This window comes from Zootoca vivipara, chromosome 8, assembly GCF_963506605.1.
Source record: "Zootoca vivipara chromosome 8, rZooViv1.1, whole genome shotgun sequence".
NCBI lineage: Eukaryota > Metazoa > Chordata > Lepidosauria > Squamata > Lacertidae > Zootoca > Zootoca vivipara.
Window position 1 is genome coordinate 51,278,470 of NC_083283.1, and position 20,830 is coordinate 51,299,299.

Below are 20,830 nucleotides of genomic sequence, written 5' to 3' on the forward strand. Positions count from 1 at the left end.
AACAATGTAGCACTCTTTCCATTCATTTTAATAAACACACAGTAGTTAGGACTCTTAAAAGGCTGCACAAACCTAAGGAAAAAATAAGATAAGACAAATTGAATAATGAATCATTAATGTTTATTCTTATTGAATCATTAATGTTTATTCTTATTCTTATCTAAGTTTATTTTTATTCAAATATCCTTCTATTTTCTAAGAAACAACTAAATTGGATGAAATGCCCTACCACTCAGCCAAGGGAAGAGGAAAGTACAACAAAGCTGATTCACACTAATAGCAATGACATGCAAATAGGGTTAGGGAGGTGACAAAATCAGCTGAACTGAGACAAGTAGACTGAAGAACTGGTTTCAATTGTTTAGAAACAGGACAATAGCCCACTGCTCTTCTAAACACCATTCTTTCCCAGGCAGAACTCAAAAAGGAAGAATAGAGATATGCTAAACAAGGTTAATGCAAAATCCCTCCCCCAATTCACAGCAATTGAAGTGTGCTGGGAAAATAATTCAGTTTGATTAAAACCTAGACCTGTCCATCAAAATGAAAATTGCCCCTACACCTCTAAGTTCTTGATGCTCAGATCAGAATGTTTTCCGAGTCACCTTGGCTTTGCTTTTTAAAAAAATAAAAATGCAGTGATCCCTTTATTTCAAATGACACCCCAAGTCCAAAGAGTGACTCAGGACATTAGAGAACCTCTGATCTGACTTGTGATGGGACTGTCTGATTCAGGCATGTGAAAATCACACCTGAATCATCCCTACTGCAAATTTGGCTATGCACAGAGATTAGGTGCACCCCTAGCATTTAATATGGATATAAATTTCATGCAACTAAATGTTGGTGGAGATGATAGAAAATTGTTTGGGCTTGGTTGGTGGAATGTGTTTTATCTTCCCCAAAACAAAATAGGGTAATGAAGTGGTACTGTTGTCACTATTATTTCCACATTAGGACACAGGTGGCACTGTGGTCTAAAGCACTGAGCCTCTTGGGCTTGCCGATTGTAAGGTTGGCAGTTCAATCCTTGTGACGAGGTGAGATCCTGTTGCTTTGTCCCAGCTCCTTGCCAACCTGGCAGTTGGCAGGAAAGCATACCAGTGTGAGTAGATAAATAGGTAGGAAGGTAAACAGTGTTTCCATGTGCTAGGACACTCATCATAGGTAAATAGCCAGCCATTAGCCTAGTTACCATGTAATGGCAGAAGTTGCTCAAGATCCAAGGAGGAGATTTTTTGCCAGCCTGACTAATTAAGATGCTTTGAGCTAGCGATGCAGCTTCGGACCATATGTTTGTGAAGCATGTATTACTGAGCTATGGGCCTTGCCACACAACATGCAAGACAAAGACATTCAGGTGGGCCTTGGGACCTAGTTGAAATCCTCTAAATTCTACACAAGAGCTTATTCTCTCCTCCTCTCCCCTGAAAACAGAGTATATTTTGTGCTAAAGCGTTTGCATGGCGATAAACAAGGAACCCAATTATGCTGTTTTTTTACAGAGTCACCTTAAAACAACCCAACATCCTGTACAGGCAATAAAGTCCACAAATTACTTCAGAAGAAAGTGTTCATAAATAAAAGGAGAGGTGTTCTGAATAAAAATGATAAAATGGACATTTTCTCGCCCAGCTTGCTAACAGCATATTCACCTTTTGTAGGTAGGAGAATATGGAGTCAAGTGTTCATGAGAATAAAAGTATCCGTAACTTGTTGAGGATTTTAAGTGCCAGCAGATAATCTACAGTTTGCTAAGAGTGCAGCTGGAAAGAGGTTCAAATCTCAGATAGATGATAAATGTGCTTGAGGATATTCATTGTATTAGGCACTCACCAGATCGTTATGTGAGAAAAGAACTGTCCCAATTTTATCATTAAAAATGCAATCTCAAGAGGTCAGGTCATTTGCCCTTTATAATAAATGAAAATATGGTCAAGAAATTGAAGCTGTAATTTTATTCCCAATCTTTTTCTTTTAGCAGTTTCTTGTTTAGCTTTTGATCAATGGGTGAACAGTGCTTTGCACACTATGACTATGAAGGAGAAATATCAATATAATGATTCTCCAAAGCCCTTTGCAATGAAGAATGCAGTAACATGTAAATTTGAGGGTCCCAGTAGAGAAGATGCTCTCATTGTTTCACACAGGAAAGCCTTGGAGAGGAAAATACATTTCCCCCGAAATGTCATCTAACAGATGAGGCTAGCATAGATGCAGGTCCTGTTCATATGAAGGGACCTTTAGAAACATTTTTAGGATAATGTTTTTCACCTATGCCATACCATTCTTATGCCAATCCTTTCTACAGATATAAGAAAAAGCCAAGAAAGTTGATCAGGGAAGAGCTTCTGTGTCTGATAAACATGGAAAGCTATTACATGGATTCTATGCATATTTGCTAGGGAGAAGATTCTGGTGAATAATATAACACAGAAGTCACCCATATGACTATAAAGTATCTCCTGTAGTGTCCATGAAAGGTCACTGTAATATCCCCTCAAAAATCCACAGAGAGACTGTTTGGTATTCCTGCTCAGTTCCTGTATGAACTGGCTCAGCCTCTCTTGCCTTAAATATACTCATGTTTCCTATACTTCCCTTCTATAACTAAAACAAAATAAAAATAAAACTTTCAAAATGCTGGTTGAGCTAGGGATATGAGCTGTGGCATTAATCAAGACAGATACCTTAGGGAATCAAATGTGGCTTCATGACAGCCTCAGTTTGTGACCCTTGTGTAAATAGAATTCACCAAAAGTGAGAGTTTAATGGACAACATTAGCTTAGGTCCGTTAGTATGGTGAACATTGGATGCAACTCCAGGAATGTTGATGATCTAATGGCCGCTTGTTGTCCCTTTCTGGGTGGGCAGAGTTTGTGGCCCCTTACAGTCCAACTCCATCCCTGGCAGCCATGAATCACAAGCTTGGCTGGCCAGTGAGATTCTGGCCAGCTGCACTGCAGGGTTGTATTGTCACCAAAACATCAAAGTTGAACGGGCCAATGAGGAACCCGCTTCAAAATCTGTCTGAGGACTGAAAGAAGCTGCTTTGGAACATTGCAGCATATTGGTTTTAGGATAATGAAGAAAAGAGGAATTGTAGTCTGTTCCCTTCTCATTTGATCCTGCCCTTATCTAAAAGTCTCACCAAGGCTTGGAATGTGCCATTTTCTTTTAGATATGTCAAAAAAATGCCTTTGATAGTGTCAAAATCATGCTGTTCAACCATGAAAGAAGTTGAGAGTCAGTGTGGTGTAGTGCTTAGTTAGCATGTCAGACTAAGCTTTCAAACTCACACATACAATCATGGAACTCACTGACTGGCCTTAGTTAAGTCACCAACCGTCATCCTAAACTACCTCAAAGGGTTGTTGCGAGGATAAAATAGGAGCGGGTGGTCATGCACCCTATCTTGTGCCCCTTTGCAAAAAGGGGGATATCAAGGCAATATATAGCTATGTCAACATAGATTTTGAAGGGAGGAGCCAAATCTGTTAAATCAGTCATATCAATTTATTGCACAGAGGCATCACTTAAAAATTTAACTGCCATTTGGAATAAAATGACACATCACTTTATAACAAACCTCTCTTTCTTTGGATCAATGTGGGGTTTTTTATCCATGAAATCAAAAACAGCAAAAACCCAAATTGTGGAATAAAGATAAACAGTCATTTTTCTACCCTCAGGGAAAGTCTGTCCCTGAATTACTATCCCCCCCCCCAAAGCCTTGTCCTCCCTGCCTTATCTATCTGAACAGTGCTTTGCCCCTTTAAAAGTCCCTCAGCACAAGAAATGAAGTGTTACGAATAACAGCTCTGTAATTTCAATATGAGATACATTTCTCATTTTAAGAGGTTTATTACAAAGGTCACTGTTGAATGAATAACATGTGGAAATAAGATATTTAATAGAAGTGCACAGAACTGCAACAGCTCTCTAAAATCGAAGACCAAAAGAGGCAGCTGGGATCATTTGAAGGACAGACATACAAGTTGCTGTTTTAATGTAACATTCCTTGTAGTAGCTGTTTGCTTGATATTTTCCCTTGTTATCGAACTTCAGAGACTCACTGGTGGTAGCTTTACTGCCTTAAAGTAGAAATTTAAAGGCTACTATATCTCAAAGAAAAGGCAGACACAACTATCTGGTGAGAACAAGAGATTGGTAGATAAATGGATTAATGTTTAACAGAAGCCCGGGCTGTCATTGATATGAAAGATCTTTTACATCAGGGAGGTGGATTATGAATGCTTCCATTTCTGCCTGACAGGCGAGGATAAGCAGGAAAAAAGGCCTCCTATAATCAACCAAACAATGTGTTTTTAGCAGACTTACAAGGAAAAAAACACTTTCTGTGCTCTTCTTATCTGCTTTTTCCCTTGCTATTTCCTGCTTCTTTAGTTGAAAGGGAAAGCTGATGGAATTTTTGGCGGCTAAAGAAAGAACTCAAAGGGCAAGAGAGCCTTTGCTCAGACCTACAATGTTCTGGCCAGGTGACAACCTTTAGTAGAACAAACGGGAAATGCAGATGAAAACACTGTTGAAACCATCTGCCCTCTGCAACCCCACAGATGGGGATATTATTCAGAAAAGTGGAAGCCTGAAATGGTACAGTTTCTTTACCCGCCTTCTTTTACTGGATTTGGTAACATCTCACTTATTATTGCTTTGTTAATCAGTGTATATGTTTATATACTGAATACTTCCCTTGTTTTCTTATAATGGCAATAGAGCTCACCTGAGAGGTGCCAGAACTGAGTTCTGGAGGGGAAATCCCTGCTTCCAAGAGAGAGCTTCACTAAAGAGTACACTCAGGTATCTAAATGAGCAAGTTTGTTCTCTTGCTTGCTGACCTAAGTACCATTTATGCCTAGGACTGTGTTTGCCCCCCCAAAATAATCCCAACTCACTCATCCCAGTGGATCTCAGATTAGGATTGTGCTCTTAGTTGTGGTCATTAATTTCAGTGGGTCTACCCTGATTAAAATTAATTGATTACAACCCATTCACATTGACAGGTTGTGTTGCTCTCCCATATATACAGTATATATTGAACAGGAAGCATGCTTATAACCGATGGTTCATTTCAAAATGAACTGCCGTGTTGAGGCCCACTTAGGTCCCATTAAATGTTATATCACATTGAGAAATTGTTTTTCATTGGATTACTCTGCTGCAGTGCTGTAATTTTTAAAGGCCCTCGCCCACATGTTCAGGAAGAAAGTTAATCCCTTTTACTTCCTCCACAAAAGCCCCTGGGACCTATGTGTATGTCACTTTGAGGGCTTAACGCACTCTGGGGGTGCTTCTGCGCATGTAAATGTTATCTACTTTGGTCAAAGGGGGGGTTGTAACTGGTTTATATTTCCCATACAGAGCTTCTTTTGTATAAAAAAGGCTTAGAGCGCATATTACAGGAAGAAGCAGAGGTTGCCAACAAACAAAACTGTTTTGATAGCAGAAAATGTAGTCCCCCCCCCCAAAACTGAAATTGTCCATGTTCGTCCTCAACTTTCAATCTAGATTTATTATAGATCCTGCTGTCCGCAAGGGTGGGTGTGCTTTTTTGATACAATTTGAAAGCCTTCCCCTTGATTAGGTTAGCTGTGTTTTTTCTTCCCTGCACATGCCTCAGGGGAATGAAGAAGGAAGTACTGATTGTGATCTTGGCATTCATTGACCCATAACGTCATTGGGCAGATATTGATACACAACACCCCATTGCCATGACTGCCTACACCTGTTTTCACATGAACACACCGTGAGGTAATGCAGATTCAATCCAAAATTCTCTAATTAGTTTTTTATTATCTGGATGAAACCAGTCTCTGAAGAAGAGCTTTTCAGGCACAAAAAAAAAGAGGGGGGGAAAGAGCACTAGATCTAGAATGTGTGTGCACTATGTTGAAAAACATAAGTACTGTACTCAGTCTTCATTGATTCTAGAATAAAACACAGCCAAAGAGAGTGAGCACAGAGCGAATTAGAAATGGATCAGATTTTTGTTTGTTAAAAAACACCCACCCACAAATAAAGATTAAAAAACAAATCTTGAGGTCAGTGCATACCCCTAGTCACTAGTTAGATGCATATTCAGCCTATTGTTCAGGAGAACAAATTGATGCTTTCTGTGAGTGATCAAACTGATGATTATCTACAAATATTTGCCATTCAATTGAACCTACAACAGAGCATAACGGCTTCCAATAAAACATTCATTATGATGCTATGAGGCCTTCAATGGCACATAAAATAGATCCCAAACTGCACATTACATGCAACTTTCCATTACATACTGCACAGAAATGTCCTTGACATTCAAGACTTTGCTATACATATTTCAGCATGCGTCACTCCAGGGTGTATTTGAAAATACCCTCCACTTGCCTTTAATAATAATGACTTGTCATATGGAATCCAGATCTTGGCTAATCTAACATAATACAAACTTGATGGTTTTTATTAACTGTCAAATGAAGCCCAATTGCCGTCAGAAACATTTCCCCCTTCTGTCATGCATTTGTTCCTAGCATGCTTCATTCCTGACCACTAACGGAAAAGGTTAATAAACTACAGTATTAGATGCCATTAATATTCAATATGCATGGCATGCGAATAATTTTGCAGACTTCTGAATTTTGGAAGATGTGGGGCCATTAATGTGTCTATTCTGCAGCCTTGTAAAAGGGCACTATGCTGGACGCACCCCCCCTAATTTGAAAGCTAAAAGGTCTGTGAAGATTCCTCACCACATTAGTTCCTTCCCACCTTGATTGAAATTCAGGTGGTTGCTTCTGAATTTTGCAGGGCTCGTTTTTCCTTCACTTTCTATCTCCTCTCCCATTCTTGTTATTTAGGAGTTATTATTAATCCAATTGTCTTTTATACACATCTTTACTGAATAGCAATGAATGTGAACGGAATATAAGGCAATAAAGACTCCAGGTGGCATATGGGGCCATTTGGTCATTAGTATCAAAAGGTTAGTGATCACCTGTACTTTTTATTTCAACAGCATTATGAGCCAAAAGAAAAGAATCCACTAGTGTATACTTGAAGTGCAAAACCACCTCCAAACAACTCCCAGAGTAAATTAGTTGTAAACGGGGATTTTTGTTGTTGTTGTTGTTCTTTAAAGGCAATTGGGTTTTTTTTGATTGATGAAATACTTGATCAGCTGTGGAAAGGTGTTGAGTATGGTTTTCTTTTTCCTTTTTTATTTTAAAAACTGTTCATCACATTTCTTTCCTTTCCCCCCTTTCTCCCTGTAATTATTATTATTACTTACATAAGAAACTAGCTAACATTTCTTCACATTTCATATGACTTCTCTCCACCATTAAAAAAAAATCCATAAATTAGGATAAATAAATACAAAAGTGGGAAAGTTGGTTTATTTTTTAAAAGCTATTGGCATTGCTGGGTGTTTTGCTGTGGCAGCAGCAGAGCTCTGGGTAATGTCTCCATCCTTCCCAGAATGCCTCTGGGTAGAATGCTAATAGCAAGGGGTCTTCCAGGAAAGAAAACTAATGGTGGTCAAAACTCCATTGCTATAGCCCCATACCACCAGAGCTGGCAGCAATACAGTTGGATAAAAACAAACAAACTGTAAATGGAAGGGCAAAGAAAAGAAAGAAAGGAAAAAGACACTGAAATCTCTCTCTCTCTCTCTGTGTGTGTGTTTATTGTTAGATTAAATTTGAGATGTTTATGCACAGTGATTCATAAATGAAATGTTTAAAAGGCAAGACCCTCCCACCTCTCGTGGGAATCCGTTCCACTGTTGAACAGCTCTTACTGTTAGAAAACACTTCCTGATATTTAGTTGGAATTTCCTTTCTTGTAATCCATTGGTTTGTGTTCTGCCGTTCAGAGTGGGGGAAAACAAGCAGGTTTTATTTTCCTTGTGGCAGCCCTTTAGATATTTGAAGATGGCATTCACATCACCTCTCAGTGTCCTCTTTACCGAGGTCTATCAACCGTTCCTCAGAAGGCTTGCTTTCCAGACCCTTGCTGAGCTTGGTCACCCTCCTCTGCACACATTCCAGCTTTGTGCAGAATCAGAACCAGGATTTTAACCAGGATAGCAGAAGGCAGCTAAAATGTATTCAGAGACCAATAAATAAAATAAAATAAAAAGGAGATAATTAAGTTAGTCCATGGAGCAGAAGCACAGCTCAGGAACCATCAATTCTCTAAGGCCGAGAGACAGAAATCCTAATTTGCTTTACATATTTTCATTTCCAATTGCCTATTTTTTAAAAAATCATGAGCCTTTGTTTAGAAATTAAGATTTTTGAAACAGTGGAGAAGGAAATATACTTTGAGGACACATACCTGGATTCGATTTGAAATACCTTTGAACTATGCAGGCATTGTCATTGATTTTTTTTTGAAGTTTTATTACAAGACAGAATCTTCAAAGGCTCCACTCTATGGGTTCCTGCAAAGAGATTAAATCATTTAGAAGTCCAGTGTACATGTAGTCTAGCTCAAGCCTCAGTGTCAGTTTAAATCTGGGTCAACAGATCAAACTTGCTGTACAGATGAAGCCTTGTAGGAGATAATGACACCCTTGCAGTCCCATTTCATCGTGAAAGAGCGGGTAAGCACTATCATTCTTATAAAGTTCCTACGTACTTCTATCATTTAATTTACTGTAGAACTAATGGATCATTTGACCCCGTGGTAGTCCTGTGTAGTGTGTTTCAGTTTATTAGGCCTCACAGTAATATTCTGTTGTTTCATTCATTACTGTTTGTATATTGATCTGTGTTTCTTGACAGTGTTGAGGTAACGGATAAGTCTGCTTTAAATTAACAGGGAAAATATCACTGTCAGAAAAATGAAAGCTAATAAGATATTCATAGATGTGAATTAGCAATGAATATTAAAAGGTACCTACTTCGCACGGACATTCAATCAGCTAATTATCCATAAAAACTTACTGCTACTTGAATTACTGCTTACCAAAGAGTACTTTTGGCAGACTTTGTGATGAATCCTGGCCAAAAACACTCTTTCATGTACTGCATGGAGGGAAAACCACCTTGAAATAATGTTCAGAAGTGGTAGTATAATTTCTTTGATACAGAGTGAGGCAGGATGTCATGTTTTATATCTCAGCAGGTAGCTAATTAGATTCGGGAACCAAATGTATGCAATGCGCTCTGGTTTAGGCACTATATTTCTATACATTGTGTGTAGCACACAGGATCTTCATTTTTTATTTCAGTAAGTTTTTTTTTTAAAAAAAAAACTACGCACAAATGCACAGAACAAATTTATATCATTCCCCTTAATAGAAAACTCAGGTGTAAGTGCCAAGAGAAAAAGGAGCCACTAAAAAAGAAGGGAAAGATATCGGAATCCTCCAGAGAAGTTTGCAGAAGGACAAAGGAAACTTTTAAAAATATATCTCCTTAGGGGCAAACTTCTAGATCCAAAGCCCAACAAGAATCTGCTATACTTTTCAGTCACAGAATGCTGAATGACAGCAGGCAGTGCCTTTTCTCCCTTAAAAAAAATGTTTAGGGGTACTCTCATTTTCCTACTCATATTGAAATACTGCCCAAAATTAGATTCACAAAATGTTTAGGGGTATGTGTCCCCCTGCGTCCCCCCAGAAAAAAAAAGCACTGACAGCAGGAAAGCAAAAGCAGAAAATGGGTGCAGGGAGGCGGAATGGAATATCCTAAGAGAGGCATGACAGGCTGGCTGGAATCCTGAACAGGAGCACTTCCGTTAGTAGGGTCAAGATACATGGTAGCATTTCCTTAGAGATTCCCACTTGTTGCTTTGTAGTTTAGAGTGGGTGTCCTTGTACTTTCAACATGGTTTCTAGCCCGGGTGTCTATGTTCTCTGTCAACTGCTGGAGGCAATATGCTTGTGAATACAGTGGTACCTCGGTTTTCAAACGCAATCTGTTCCGGAAGTCCATTCAAGATCCGAAACATTTGAAAACCGAAAGCGGAAGCCTCAACATGGAAAACTCAAAACGGAAGCTGCGTTACTTGTTTGACTTCCGAGGCACATTCAAAAACCAAGGCATTTACTTCCGGGTTTTCGGCCTTTGAGTTCTGAAACATTTGACTACGGAGGCATTCGAAAACCAAGGTACCACTGTATCAGTTGCTGGAAACAGCAGGAGGGGAGAGTGCTGTTGCACTTGCAGGCTTCCCACAGGCTTCTGGTTGACCGAAGATCTCTTTAATGGTACTTTGAATAAGGCAAAAACAATAATTACTCAGAGGCTTTTCGATACTGAACTGCAAAAAGAAGATGCCTTACTTCCTAAGAACTACAGGTGTCTAAAATCTTGGCCTAATCTGGCAGCTGCCCCGTATCTATCCAATAGTATTTATGAATCTCATAGATGGGCCTTTTCCAGAGCCCGATTTGAAGCAATGCTTTCAGCTGTGTTACACGGCAAATTCATGTGTATACCAATCGAAGAGCGCTTTTGTCCATGCACGACCAACAAGGTGGAATCTGTTATTCACATTCTTTTATTCTGTGAATTCTATAGTGAAGAATGATCGCAACTCATTTTACCCCTATTATCAAAATTCACACCCTTGCGATATTATCTGGAATTTCCCCCCGAAACATTACGCAAATTCCTTCTGGAAGATTCTTTGAGCTCTGTATCCTACGCTGTGGCCAAATTTTGCACCTTAGCTATCAAAAAACGTAAATCTCTTTTATTGAATAACATAACAATTTGTCCTGCCCTCCGATGATGATATTGCTGCTACAGCTCTTAGTTAAATCTCTTATTCTTTTATGGTGTTTTATTCCGCTGGACCTGTATTTTAAGTATTGTATATTCAATTAGTATATTGACTGTTAAAACCCCATATCACTCGTTTTTATTGTTTATGTAGAGAATTGTGCAGAATTTCTGGTTTGATATGCTGGCTGTTTGCCGTAATAAACATTGACTGACTGCTTCTGGTTGACCACTGTGAGAACAAGATGCTGGACTAGATGGGCCACTGGCACAATCCATTACCTTCTTAAGATGCTACACATTTCTTATTAAGACCATCTATTGATTTACTTACAATGCTTAGGTGTACATAGAAGTGAGTGAAGAAAGAACTGCCCCGTGTGGAATTACGACACATCGGGATTCCTGGCTGGGCTTGAGGGGATCTACAAGGTAAATCACTGGCTAGGAGCCTTTAGGTTCTGCAGGCTTTAGGACAGGGGTCCCCAAACTTACGCCGCCGAGGGCCGGTGCTGCCAGCGCCAATTGCGCTGTGGGCTGGAGCACATGGGAGCGTGCATCCATACGTGTGTGTACACACGATTTCCAGCACACTTCCGGGTCACCGGAACACCAGAAATAGCTTGTGCGCATGCACATGGGCCTCCTCTGACCCAGAAGCGCGCCGGAAATGATGCTTGTGCATGCGCACAAGCTATTTCCGACGCTCCGGCAACCCGGATGTGGGCAGCCACACTGTTAAGAGCAGGCAGCAGCAGTGGGTGGCGGGGGTGGCGGGGGGCGCATAAAAGAGCCTCGTGGGCCGCATCCGACCCCTGGGCCTTAGTTTGGGGAAGGCTGCTTTAGGATAAGCAGCATCTGGCAAAGACTGAGGTTCTGAGCCTTTAAAGAGCACCGCAGTTCTTAACACTGGTTCTAACTGAATTATAATAGCAGCATAAATTGCAGTAGAGCTTGTTTGGGGGGATGCTTCCTCAACTCCCTGTGGATTGCTACTGCCCTTCCTGTGGTCATTTAACTTGGCATAGTGAGATCACTAAACATGATGCTGTAGTGTGTTGAAGCTCAGCACAGGCCTCAGCTCAGTTCCTGGATACGTCAATGTAAAGTAAATGTAAGGAAATCTATTTTCAAAAACAGGTTGCAAAGAAACTACAGCTGGCAACATCTGATGGCAGAAAGGGGAAAAAAGATAATTTAGGGCTGCTTACAATGAGATTTTTCATTCTTGTTATTAAGCATATATATTCTGCCCTTCAATATAATTTTCTCAGGGTGATCCAGTAAAAAAATAAAATCACAATGAGTTAACAACACTGAAAGTCATAGAACAACATACAAAGGCTGGCTGTGGTAGAGCATCACATCTGAACCAGTAAGGAGGCTGAGATATTTTTTTAAAGGGGGGCTGATCTGGCACTTCAAAGATAGGAAAGAGTGGATAATTACATAAACCTTGCATTTCCTATCTGACACTGAAGATATGCAGGAGAAGGCTTGCATGATTATCTCAGTGCACAGGGTAGGAGGATGTGGAGGCAGTACAATAATTCACAAAAGGCACTTTCAGGTATGGAAAAACAAATACAAGATAGTTTGGCTACACATCATATTTGAATTGTGCAATATATATTTTTAGCCTCATCTTTAAAAAAAAAAAAGTGAACCAGAGAGTAAAAAAGCACAACATCAGAGAAAGAAAGAGAAGTAGATCGTGTAAAGAGGACCGAAAATGTTGGCTGAGGCCCTTTCTCAGCTTTGGGACTACATTTCCTCATGAATGACCTTCCAGGGGCAATATATTGTGGGCTAAAGGGAAGAGCCAAGGGGACAAGGATTGAGGCTACTCTCTCCCTCTTTCATACACACCCATCCACATACACCCATTCATATGCAAGCATCTGTACACGACACCTCTAAACATGCATTCTCACACCAGAACACACCCTCTCTTTCACTGCTCCCCCCTAACAATAATATAACAAAAGACTGGATTAAGAAGTACTTTCAGTTATTTCATAAAGAGCTATAAATATTTTGATAATTTGAATTTGCTCTGCTAGATATATGTACTATGCTCAAGGCAATGTATTACTACAATATAATATAAAGGACTTTCGGTGTTTACACAGAAATCTATACATGTCTTAAAAATAGTAATTTATTTCCTCTCACTCACTATTAATATTATAAATCGGGGCAGCAAGCTTTTTCAGCCGTGGGCCGGTCCAGTGTCCCTCAGACCATGTGGTGGGCTGGACTTTTTTTTGGGGGGGGTGGGTTTGAACAAATTCCTATGCCCCACAAATAACCCAGAGATGCATTTTAAATAAAAGGACACATTCTACTCATGTAAAAACACGCTGATTCCCGGACTGTCCGCGGACTGGATTGAGAAGGCGATTGGGCCACATCTGGCCCACGGGCCTGAGGTTGCCTACCCCTGTTATAAATAGTATACAGTGTCCCATCTTTGAATGGTATGCAGTGCAACGTAAAGCTCACGATAAAATTATACATACTGTTCAAATTTTCTAGGGTTGACTAACTTCAAATTGTTATCTTCTTTGCATCTAATTAAATAAAACCATACTGATTAATATCCACACTAAATCTGTCCTTCCAACCTTCTTAACGGATTCTTTGGTATTATCTGTGATTCTTGTGAGGGCCTTCCCGGTAGTGGTGCCCACCCTGTGAAACGCCCTCCCATCAGATGTCAAAGAAATAAACAACTATCTGACGTTTAGAAGACATCTGAAGTTTTTAATGACTGATGTTTTAATGTATTTTTAATCTTTTGTTGGAAGCTGGGTGAGCCTTTGGGTCCCTTCCCAGCTCTACCGTTCTTATGATTCTGTGACAACATCTCTATCAGTCTGGGTGGCAGTTAGAAAACTTACATTGACCTATTCCTTGTACTTACAATTTCTTTAATTTCTGGTGCTCTCATCAAGAATGTTCTCAGCGATGGGTGCAATTCCACTCTAAGGAAGATATGTGTAGGTATAAGCCAAGATTTTGCATACGAGCTGAAGTGTGCTTAAGATGAAGCTGCATTTCTGCACACCTTTCATTAGGAATCTCTGTATATATGTAGTTTACAGTGGCAATAAGGTTCTGCCACATGAGCTCTCTGGTGCTACTAATTCATGCATAGTTACACAGGCAGTGACTTATCCTCAGTCTCACAACTAGCAGCAGTATAGTAGGCAATGAAATAAGGCCCTGCAGTTTATGTCCCTCCATGTCTTATGGCTTAATTAAAAATGAACTGGTTTATTAAAGTAGGAGAGATGAAATTCCAGCCCTCAATGTGTGTGGATGATACTCTGAGCAACAGAAAACCCTGTTCTCAGTTCTCTGGGTCTTGTAAAAGGAAGAGCTACTGTAATACCCGCCCCTCCCAGTAAGGGAGATAAAGGCATTGTCATGACCTGGTTAACTTTGTTTTGTCCTTTTCTAGAACGGCTGTCCCTGAGCACTTCAAACATATACAGATCTTGGTGCATCACTGCCCATGTTGCAGTGTTGGATCAGGGAGACCTGGCATCAATTCCTGGGTCAGCCATTGAAGTGATCTTGGTCTGTCACTGCCTGTCAGCCTAATTTATTTTGCAAGGGAATACAGTGGTACCTCGAGTTACAAACACCTCGGGTTACAGACTCCGCTAACCCGGAGGTAGTACCTCGGGTTAAGAACTTTACTGCAGGATGAGAACAGAAATCATGTGGCGGCAGCAACGGGAGGCCCCATTAGCTAAAGTGGTACGTCAGGTTAAGAACGGTTAAGAACGGACCTCCGGAATGAATTGAGTTCGTAACCAGAGGTACCACTGTACTATGAAAATATGAGATTATAATCTCATGTATGCAGTCATGCACTCCTTAATGAAACTACCATTAATAAAACAGGAATGTTAATGTTTTAGGGAGACTTTGCCTACCTACCCTTTCACTCCAGTGGGTTTTCTCCTGGCTTCAACCTTACTGCATGACAAGATCAAACCTGTATCTGACATATTTATTTTCAGTTACAAGCAGCTGCAGAGTTTGAATTTTGACTGAAGCCCTCTTCAGCCTGGACGCATGAATGCAAAAGTTTATAGTGGGGGAAAGTATGTTAGACTCTTTCCTCCAACATTGCCAGGTGCACCCTTGCCATGCCTGATGTTCATGGGTTTAGCATGAAGGTGTGAAGGGAGTTTGTACATGTCTTTGCTTTACAAGCATTCTTGAAATTGGGGGTCCTGCTTTATCAGGGTCACCAATCACGAGGAAGCTTGTAAGAACCATTTAGGTGAACACACAGCATTCAACAGCTTCAAGAAGGCCACAGGGTGCTCGTTCCTGCTCTAAAAATGTAAGAGTCTTGCTGGACCAGGCCAAAGGCCCATTTAGTCCAGCATCCTCTTCTCAAAGTGGCCAACCTACAAGCCTACAAGCAACAGCACTCTACCCAATTGCAATCCTCAGCAACTGATATGCAAAGGCATACTGACAGAGGACATAGACCAGGGGTCCCCAAACTTACCCGGCTTTGGGCCGGATGCCCGCCGCGCCAATTGTGTGGTGGGCCAGAGGGTGGGGGAGCGTGCGGGGGGGGGGTTGCGGGAGTAGCTTCTGGCCTGGAAGTACATTGGAAATGATGCTTGTGCGTGCACACAAGCTATTTCCGGGTCGGAAATTGGCAGCCGTGCCACACCGCACCAGTAAGAGCGGGTGGCGACAGCGGGCAGTGGGGGTCCCCGGGGGGCACATAAAAGAGCCTTGGGGGCCATATGTGGCCCCCAGGCCATAGTCTGGGGACCCCTGACATAGACCATAACCATCACAGCTAGTAGCCTTGGATAGCCATCTCCTCCTTCAGTTTGCCTCATCATTCAAGTTGGTGGCCATCCGTACCTCTTGTGGGAGCAAATCTCTGCATCCTTTTGTTCTCCTATTTCCAAGCCAAATGCCCGATAAAGACAATGGATGGCGGATATATTTAGTGTATGCATTTCCTAGCTTAGAGTCAGACTGGAGAAACCTGGGTTCAAATTTAGGCAGCTCAGTGGTTGGTTAGAATTTTTCCCCACTGGGTTTTTGTGTAAAGAGAAAATGGGATGATTTGATGCACACCAGCCTGGCATCGAGAGGAGGAGTGGTGCATACGTGTGATCACAGAAATTGCTTCTAGTAACAGTTCTTAAGAAGAGGAGATTTCGGTGGGAACCATGAAGGGCAAAAGGAAAGAATAAATGGCCTAGAAAGCAGGATGAGCCTCTCTCATTTTAGTGTCTGAAATTCTGAGCAAAACCTCAGTATCAATTTAAATTCCCATGCACATCATCCTTCCAAATGAAGCTCTGATCCATGCTGCTGAAATTACGAAGTGCCAGATTTACTTTAATTCTTTCTCCTCAAGAATGAACCTATCCCTGTTTTTACCCAATTATGAGCTCTGTTTGTTCCACTATTTGTATTCCTCTAATTGTCCATTGCTAAAAGTCTGTCACTGGATGATGCCTAAGTACATTATCAAACATTTTGGTAATGACTCATGCATAGCAGAGATATCTTTCTTTATTTACCTAATCAGTATCACACTTTTCAGTTTTCCTAGATCATTACCTCTGGCATGTGTCACAATACTATTGGGACCTTGGAAATTAGCTAACAATTCAGAAATAAAAACCAGCAGTCGCTGCCAAATTACTCCTTTCTCTCCTTGCCATGTGGTAGACTCTTACATGTCAAAGCTTAGGGATGTTTAGCACTGAAACAAATATCTCGAGCAGATTTTGAATTTATTGGATTTTCATTCTTTGAATGATTGGATTAACAACTAATTCATGGCTGAATGAATTGTTTCAAAGCACAATAATGCACAGAAATGTTTTAGGCATAATAGGAGGTGTTTGTTATTCTTCCACTTAATTGTTCACCTACCTTGTTATCCTTTTCAATATTCAGTGGATTTTATTATTTAATTTAAGGTCCTGTATTATGGAGGCAATCTGATAATCCATACCAATCACTTCTTCTGAATATTTCAGAGAGTTTTAACTGAATTTTATGTGTCTTCAAGGTTCCTGTTTGTTTTGCCTTTACTCGGGGGTTTGAAAAAAACCACATAAATTGCCCAGTAATTGACAGGTATCTATCTTAAAAATATATAGGTGATACCCAATGTAAGTTATACTCAGAGTCGATCCACTGAATTACTAAAACCCATTTGTTTTAAATGGCTCTATGCTTGGAATGGCTTAGTCAGATGTCACCCTATGCCAGTTTTGAGTTTTAAAGAAGGATTTGATTTCTAAGGAACTCAAGCACATATAAGCACATCCCAAGGATGGGGAAGATGTGACATTTTTCTTAGAATCAGCGAATCATTGAATTGTTGAGTTGGAAGGTACCCTGAGGGTCATCTAGTCCAACCCCCAGCAATGCAGGTATCTCAACTAAAGCATCCATGGTAGATGACCATCCAATCTCTGCTTTAAAAACTCCTAGGAAGGAGAGTCCACCACCTTTGGAGGGAATCTGTCCCACTGTCAAACAGCTCTTACTATCAGAAAGTTCTTCCTGGTGTCTAGTCACATTCTTCTTTCTTGTAGCTTGAATCCATTAATTCAGATCCTACCTCCCAGAGCATGTGACAACCCTTTAGATATTTAAAGATGACTATCATATCTACTCTCAGCCTCTTATCCAGCTAAACATACCCAGTTCCCTCAACCGTTCCTTATAAAGCTTGGCTTCCAGAATCTTGATCGTCTTGGTCACCCTCCTTTATATATGTTCCAGCTTGGATCAATATCTTTTTAAAATTGTGGTGTGCAGAACTGGACACAGTACTCCAGGTGTGGTTCAACCAAAGCAGAATAGAGTCGGACTATGACTTCCCTTGATCGGGACACTATACTTCTGTTGATGCAGCCTAGAATAGCATTTGCTCTCTTTTTTGCTGCTGCATCACATTGTTGACCCACATGCAAATTGTGATCTACTAAGACTCCTAGATCCTTTTCACATATACTACTGGCAAGCCAGGTGTCCCTCATCTTTTTTGTACAGCTGGTTCTTCCTGCCTAACTGTACAACGCCACATTTGGCCCTATGGAAATTTGTTTGTTTGTTTGTTTGGGCCCAGTTCTCTAATCTCTTAAAGTAATATTGAATCCTGATTCTGTCTTCTGTGGCATTAGCTACCCATCCCAGTTTGGCGTCATCTGAAAATTTGATGAGAATCCTCTCACTTCCTTTATCCAAATAATTTATAAGGAGGTGGAAAACAATCGGCCCAGGACAGAACCATGCAGCATCCCAGGATGATGAATCATTTATCCAGTTGTCCTTTCCTGGATTGAGGCTAAATTGTAGCTCGTGTCTGAGGATACAAATGCAAACCTTTCTCTATGGGATGCTCAGAACTTGTGATACTTTCTGAAGCCAATCAGAAACAGTGTGAGGAAAGAACCAAGCAATATTCTCAAGTGGGAGCTGCATGGTTAGACTTCTCCCTGGTATGAAGGGAGAGAGAGAGCAGACTTGTATACAAAACAGTACAACTTTACACTCTGAAAGGTAGATAGAAGGGTGCCACCATACATGACATAGCTTCTGAAGAACAGATTCCAGAGTACTTCCATTCCTACAACCATTTCCTTTGCACAGGTAAGAGAAGGAGCCAGTAGGGCAAAGCATCCAACTTGCAGCATCAAGAAGGGACAAACATAATAACCATTCTACGAACAGCAGCTGCAAATGGTGTTGGGAGGTATTTTTAGACTTTGGGCTTAATAGTTTTCATGGGTGTGTATTTATTTATATAATAGTGTGCATTAATTTAAAATATGTCTGACATGTCAGTTTGTGGTTGTGGGAGCAGAGAAGGCTTTGCAGACTTGCTGGTGCCTGGGATGTCTGTTCCAAATACCTGCTCTGAGAGTGCCACTGAGTGCTGCTGATACGATTTACAGTGCTCATGACACATGCAAGCCAATTAAATGGGATTCTGGTCTCTAGAATTCATAGTGACCTGAGCTAGATGTCTGGGCCAGAACCATGTCTCCAAATGAACGTGGATTTGTGGATAATATTTCATGCAGTATGGAAAGAAGATAGAGAAGGGGATTCATGTTAACAGTTTGTACTGGGTCCAAAGAAATTATGCTTGGACATGGCATATACCTTTTTCTGGATTGTCTCATTATTATGTATATCATCTGACATGTATTAAGTACAATGCAGCCAAGTCCTCTAATCATTTTGAATTGATCTGGAACTTTGGGATTTGTTTTCGTTCTAAGGCAAAGCATGCATTTCTTTTTACTGGGTTGTCTTGTGGTGTCTGCAGCATGGTGCTGTTCCAATTGATTGCAAGATTGGTTGTCCAGAGCATCATCTTTTTAAAATTACCTCCGTCTATTCTGTGTCACACTTTCTACATATGTCTGATGACTTTGTTTCAGTCACCTGGAATGTGGAAAAAGGACACTATGAGAACAATTTATTTCTTCTAACATGTTAAAACAATGGCATGAATGCTAATAATCATATTTATGTGCATAGGGCATTTTAGAGCCCACTGAAAATTTACCATCCAAATTAATTGTATTTAAATGTGCCAATAAGTATTTAATTTATGCTGGAAGGCTGTCGGCCCCCAACCTTTACATATGTATCAAAAGAGATTATGATTATACCCTACTATATAATTTGCATCAATTTCTGATGCGCTGTTTATGAATCAGAGCCACATTAGTAATGCCCCTTTGAAAATTTATGGAAAGTTGCCTCTTGGCAGCAGTTAAGGGGTCTCTAGCAGGGGGAACACAATTTCACTTACACTGCTGATAATGGTCCTGGGAGAGATTTCTAGTTGGGCATCATTGTCCAGGCACTCAGCCAATCACTTTGTAGCCTGAGGGTAAAAATAGACAGAATGCAGAGGGGATTTGGAGAATTACTTGCATTTCAATACACTAGGTGACAATGGAGAACACAGCTATAGGGACTGGGCCTGCTGATAGGTGATAATATGTCTCCAGGAAAGTGATATTAGAGATCATAGATTCCTGTGAATTCTATTTTGCAGTAATTGCCACCTAGCAGCAGTGAAGAAAGCACAGGAGATTCTTGGCTTATGCCTCTGTATGTTGGAGCTAGTTAAAGAGCTAGAGACTTGTTGTGACAAGACAAATAGTTTTGAACTCTTTATGGAGCTCATCAGAGCCAGGGGCTAAATGTAACACTCCTCTCTTCTCTATCTGGCCCCCAGAATTCTTACTCACTGGGGAGCACTCAATTGTCTTCTCCTGAGGAACACAAACACTTCCATATGGATATTTCCATAAGTCCAAAGGCTGGTACAGGAACCACTCTTGTTGCTGTTCATGCCTTAAGTACAGAAGGAAATTATTTCCTTTCTTCTTATGAGACTTATGGAATCTCAGTTGACACATCCACATGCTCCTTTCTACTCCATTTTTTTTTAATTTCAGAGAACACCCCCCCCCCCCCGGGTCTCCAAGTCATAAAATAAATGAAAATATTAATGCACATCTTCCTGTACATTCAGAGATTTTCCTCTACACTGTTTTGGGTGGTGGGCACAATCAGATGGGTGTTCATGTCCAAACCAGAATTCAAGTTTCAGACAGGACCCTGGACAGCTCCAAGGGAAGCTAGAGCTTCAGACACTGGTGATATGATTCCTGCTGGAAGTACAAGCTGTATGGGCTTCATGCCCCATGGGGAGTTCTTGTGAAGTGGTCATGCACCACATGGTTTTGACACCCTTGACCACATGCAGAGGAAGTCACTTCACCCAATCAGGTTTAGAAGTCCATGGACCTTGTGCTTCTGTTGATTAATATGATTCCAGTCTTATACAGCCAGTTGGATGCATAGCTAGACTTCAGCAGAGGGACCCTGATGGCAAACCCGTGAGTACCTATCTAAGAACTGCAGGTGACAGTTTTAGGATATAGGATATATTTGGCAGGCCTTTGCTTTACTGGAAAGATAATGCTCTAACAAGTGTCTTGTTTTATTTGCTGAATCTGTCCCTGTTTTGTAGTGGATCTGTATGAGTTCC